This window comes from Balaenoptera borealis (genome assembly GCF_965194805.1).
Source record: "Balaenoptera borealis genome assembly, chromosome: 4".
Lineage (NCBI taxonomy): Eukaryota > Metazoa > Chordata > Mammalia > Artiodactyla > Balaenopteridae > Balaenoptera > Balaenoptera borealis.
This window is the reverse complement of record NC_138861.1, coordinates 96260255-96266036: the sequence shown is the minus strand read 5'-3', so window position 1 is coordinate 96266036 and position 5782 is coordinate 96260255. Positions and strand designations below refer to the sequence as shown.

The following is a 5782-nucleotide window of genomic DNA, read 5'->3' as shown; positions in this document are numbered from 1 at the left end:
AACACATTAAGACAATTGAGTGGTCTTCCAAACTGCATATTATAACTTTCTTTAGTTCATCTACATGGTTTCCTAAAGAGTCAAGATGTTAGTACAACCTAGCCCCTTTGTCCTTGTTTGTTTTAGGATAGATGGCTATGTAACAAATTTCAGCCAATTCAACACTCTGTGCCTCTGACCGTGTTCCTTGGGTTATAGGGTGGAGATCTGCTTAAAGTTATGAGGGAAAAGAGAAGGAAGCTAATACACAGAGAAACAACAAAGACAGATGGAGAAACTTAAGGCATTTGAGTCTAAGGTCCAGTTATGCCATAGGCACTGTTCTAAACTTGATACGGGATGATAAATTATTATTTTCTTAAGCTAGACAGAAATGTGTTTTTGTCACTTACAAATGAAAAGAATTAGTGTTGAGTACTGTGTTTTCTTACTGAGGCTGCAACAAATTATTGCACATAGTGACATAGAGCAACACAAATTTATTATGTTACAGCTCTGTTGGTCAGAAGTCTGACAAAGTTCTCACTCGGCTAAAATCAAGGTCCAGCAGGGCTATGTCCTTTTTTGGATGCTCTAAGGAAAAATATATTTCCATGTCTTTTCCAGCTACTGGAGGACATCCTCATTCCTTGACCTGTGCCTTCTTTCCTCTATCTTCAAAAGCCAGCAACATTCCATCTTTCTGTGACTTTCTTCCATGGTCACATCTCCCTCTGACTTTTCTTCTGCCTCCCTCTTTCACTTTTAATTATCTTGTGATTACAGTGGGCCCCAAATAATCCAGAATAATCTCTCTATTTTAGGGTCAAATGATTAGTAAACTGAATACCAATTGCAAAGTTAATTCTCCACTTGCCTTGTAACCTAACATATTCACATGTTCTGGGAATTAGAACATGGAGAGCCTTGTCAGGCATTACTATGTCTACCATAGGCACTAAGAATACTTAGAGTAATGGTCAAGAGAATTGGCTTTGAAGTACAGAAAAATGGGGCTCATATCCTGCCTCTTCATTTTTGTATGACTTCGGGCATGTATTAATATATTCCGAGCCTCAGCTTTCCCAGTTGTAACCAACCGTAACATAGAGGCAATGGGGGCTACCTTATAGGAGTGCTTTGAAAATTAAATGTGTGAAGTATTTAGAAAAGTGCAAATAGAGTAGTAATACGATAAATGTTTATATTATGTGTTGAATAAGAAAGGAAAATGTCACTGCAATCCTTGCTCAGAGAAAAGAAAAACAGTGACCATGATAAGGGATAAAAACAATAATTCTTCTAACTTCTTGGTATATGTAGTACTAAATAAAAGGGGCAAGAGAGAGAGAAAAACTCCCTTTCATTACCAACCTTATCATTTAAAAGTATCTATTAGGTGAGCTCTTCTAGGCCTAGTGATTCCTTTGGTGAGTTAAGTTGTCCCAAATGGATACTGGAAAAAAAAAAAAAAAGAATGACCACTGCTCATAGAAGTAAAAAGTGATTTAAAGGATACTTAGTAGTGGCTAGTAAAGTTGAAAAAACTACATACCTTATCTATTAGTTTTCTAGGGCTGCCATAACGAAGCACTGCAAGCTGGGTGGCTTAAATAGAAATTTACTGTTTCACAGTTCTCTCTTCCATGCCTCTTCCCTAGCTTCCAGTGGCTTGCTGGCAATTTTTGGTGTTACTTGTCTTCTAAAAGCATCACCCCTATCTCTGCCTTCATCTTTGCATGATGTCATCCTAGTGTGCAGGTGTCTCTGTCTAAATTTCCCCTTTTTATAAGGACACCAGTCATATTGGATTAGGGTCCACCCTAATGACTCATTTTAATTTTATTTCTCTCTGAAGACCCAATCTGCAAATAAGGTCACATTTTAAGGTACACTTGGGTTTGGGGATTAAACATAAAATTTTAGAGGGACACAATTAAACCTATTAACACCCTATGATAGATATTCCATTTTAGGAATATACTAGAAAAAGTATTGCGTACTTGTAACAGAACCTAGGTATAATGATATTCATTTCTATATTGCTTTTCATAGTAAACTACTGAGGAAAAATATCCATATATATGGTAATAGATACTTATTTGCAAGTCTATGTGCACCATATACACAGCATTCAAAATTATCAAGTTTATATGTTTCAAGGTAGATAGATTGCCAAAACACAGTGTTGAGTGGAAAAAACAAGTTACAGAAAGAAGAGAGCTTAGATGTAATTTTTTAAACATACAAAGAAATGGCATGCATTGTTTATGCAAGCATAAAGATTTTTTTAAAAAATTGATGAAACAAACAAAAAAGCAATTTTATGAAAATCAAGCTGGGTCTGGATGGAGGGGAAGTGGGCTGATGAGAGAAACAAAGGCCTCTTTTTTACCTGTAATACCTTATTTCTTTGTTTTAAAAGGTATGAAATATTTTTTTTTAATTTTTATTGGAGTACAGTTGATTTACAATGTTGTGTTTCAAGTGTACAGCAAAGTGAATCAGTTATACATATACATATACCCACCTTTTTTTAGATTCTTTTCCCATATAGGTCTTTATAGAGTATTGGGTAGTGTTCCCTGTGCTATACAGTAAGTCCTTATTAGTTACCTATTTTATATATAGTAGTGTGTATATGTCAGTCCCAATCTCCCAACTTATCCCTCCCCACCCCTTCCCCCTGGTAACCATAGTTTTGTTTTCTACATCTGTGACTCTATTTTTGTTTTGTAAATAAGTTCATTTGTATAAGAGGTCTGAACAATTAAAAATATATATTGGTAATTCTAATATAATCATATGGTATCTAAATCATTATATTATTTACTTACTTTTCTGAATTTTTAACCTAAGAAAATTTTATAGGAGAAGACAAAATTATATTGATAACTCCAAACCTGGAATTATTAGGTTATGTTTCTCAATTCACATGGAACTCATGGATAAACTATAGCAAATGAGCAGGCTCTTAATATCATTTCTATCTTAAAGCAACCAGCTGTTTATGAAGGCACTAGGTAGATACATTTGCATTTTATTTTACATAAATATACATATAGATTTACTCGATTTGCATACTACTTTAAAGGAGTTTGACATCAAGTATGTAAGGTAAAATAAAATGCTACAACTTTAAAAACTGAATTAAAAGTTCAATTTTCAAGTCCAAAATTAAAACAGAATTTTAGAAGAAGCCCATCACAATAATGTTTTGAGGGATGATGTGGAAGTATTTCTCTCCTGGATAGCACAACTGGGAGGAAGAAAAAGAATAAATAGATTATTGGGGGGAAGTTAGGAGGAAGTATAGTGTAGTGGCTGAGCACAGGTGTTAGAACTTCCTCCTGTCTAAGTGGATGTTAAACCCATCAGTTTTCTCATCAATAAAAAATAGGCTAATAAAGATGGATACATCTTAAAGCTACAGACAGTCTTATTGAAACAGTTTGTGTTAAGAACCTGGCACAGGGCTTCCCTGGTGGCGCAGTGGTTGAGAATCTGCCTGCCAATGTAGGGGACACGGGTTCGAGCCCTGGTCTGGGAAGATCCCACGTGCTGCAGAGCAACTAGGCCCATGAGCCACAATTACTGAGCCTGCGCGTCTGGAGCCTGTGCTCCGCAACAAGAGAGGCCGCGATAGTGAGAGGCCCGCGCACCGCGATGAAGACTGGCCCTCACTTGCCGCAACTAGAGAAAGCCCTCGCACAGAAACGAAGAACCAACACAGCCATAAATAAATAAATAAATACATAAATAAATACATAAAAGAACCTGGCACAAGGTAACTCTTTTTAAAAAAAAAATTAGATGTTGACCTGTTCATTTGATATTCCAAGAAACCAGTGCATCATTTTCTGGACTGTGGCATGGAACTGACTACAGAATACCTTAGAGACTGTCAAGGAAAAAGAAATCTGGATGTAGGTAAGGAGAGATTTTATTCAAATAGACTGTTGTAATAGGGAGAACACTCCCAGGGTAAGATCTATGCTTGTCTCAAAGGCTAGACAGAAAGGACTCTTGTCCATAGAGGAGTAAATTAGGCTGGAAAGAAATGGGTGTGGGGGAATGGGATGAACAGATAGCATGATCTGATAGTTGAGTCAGTAATGTTTTTCCCTGAGGCCAGTCAATTCTCAGGAGACCCCATTAAGGAGGAGCTGTTCCCAATTCCAATACTTTCTTAAATTCAAGGGTGAGCCAAGGTCTAAGGACCTGTGAGGAGGAAAGAAGACTGACTAAAATTGGCCAAGTTAAGTTAGAAGATATCTTGTCTAAATTGGTCAGGTCAGATAAAAGCAAATGAGTGAAATAAAAAACAATAACAAAAAACAAACAAAAAAACCCAAAACCAACTTATAGCAGAAGCTGATTGATCCAAATGTGAGTATAATTGATTACAATTTGGAAAACACTTTTCCTAAAAAATAACTCTATGTGTACCCTTCTTAAAAGCAAGCAAATTAAATTAACACAGATTTTGTTCATTAGCAAATAGTGCTGGATTTATATTCCATTAAAGGTGTTAAAATGCAAAGAAAAATGAAGGTAATTTTTCTCTCTAAATGTTGGTTCCAAATTATTGGCTCAACATTTATTATAGTGATTTTAATCGAGACTTGATAAAGATGCATTTTGATTATTCCATGCCACTTCATGCCATGAAAAATCTTACTCTTTCTATGTCAGACCTCTGTGTCTGACTCCCAGGTTTATCACTGGCACGTTTTATCTTGTAAATTATATATCATCCCTTTGACATTACATTTTTATAGATGGCAGAAAGGAAAGAGAATGCTGGTTTTGGAAAATGTAAGCCTTTGTTTAAACATGGAGAAATTTAGTTCAGAAGGTAGGAAATATGAGAATAGTTATAGAGGCATAAAAGGTAAATGGAGCTAAATGAATTTGGGGATGTTCTCTCTCTGCCTCTCATGCATGAACTCAATATTTAACTCAGTGACTGTATTTTATTTTGCTTCTAAGTTTTACTTTCACAATTAAAAATAGTTTTAAATATTAATGGAAATAACCATTAATGTATTAACCATGTTATTGAATTTTATAAAATATGCAAATAAACTCAATGCAAATATAATTTCCCAGTATAAACAAAATAGGGTATAATCATTCATTCTCCTATTACAAAAAAAGCTCCAAGAGGTTATAAAAAACTAAAAAATAGTGTACAAAGGAGAATAAAAAGCACTAGTAATATATATGTAATCTAAGAGTTCCTTTTAGTAAAAATTTCAGAAAAGTACTTTATACATTTTATTATATATAAACTGGATTTCGAACCGTTTCCTATCTTGACCTTGACTTCTGAAATCTTAGCCTCTATTTTAGAATTCTGAAATCCTAGCTCTATATTATTCATGTTTTCTATATCTTCCTTACTAGTTTAGAATAGACCTATGTGATTATGTAATTTTTTTGTTGTTTGTTTTTTGTGACATCTCAGTTTCCTGACCAGAGATCAAACCTGTGCCCCCTGCAGTGGAGTCTTAACCACTGGATGGCCAGGGAAGTCCCATGATTATGTAATTTTTAACAAGCTAAGTTATTGGCCCTTAATGTATGGTTGTAGAGAACTATTATATCACATTTGAATTACGAACTTGGAATTCCTAGTATTTTATGCTGAAAGAAGTATGAAGCATAATTCCTCCTTTCTCTGTTTGAATGGCTTTCCTTTCACTAATAATCTGGACTTTTCATTTGTTATTTGGTTGATTTGTTTGAAGTAAAAGATGAAGTGATAGCAATAATAGAATAAAAGCAAATAAACCCTAAG

At 34.8% G+C, this 5782-nt stretch overlaps 1 long non-coding RNA gene across 1 annotated transcript; it reads right to left on the bottom strand.

Annotated features, from left to right (window-relative positions):
• Window positions 1–418: 418 nt before the first annotated feature.
• LOC309627751 lies at window positions 419–4460 on the bottom strand. Its single transcript, XR_014243940.1, has 2 exons — window positions 3757–4460; window positions 419–3444 (listed from the first exon to the last, which is right to left on the bottom strand). It is a non-coding gene; the product is annotated as an uncharacterized lncRNA (long non-coding RNA).
• Window positions 4461–5782: the final 1322 nt, after the last annotated feature.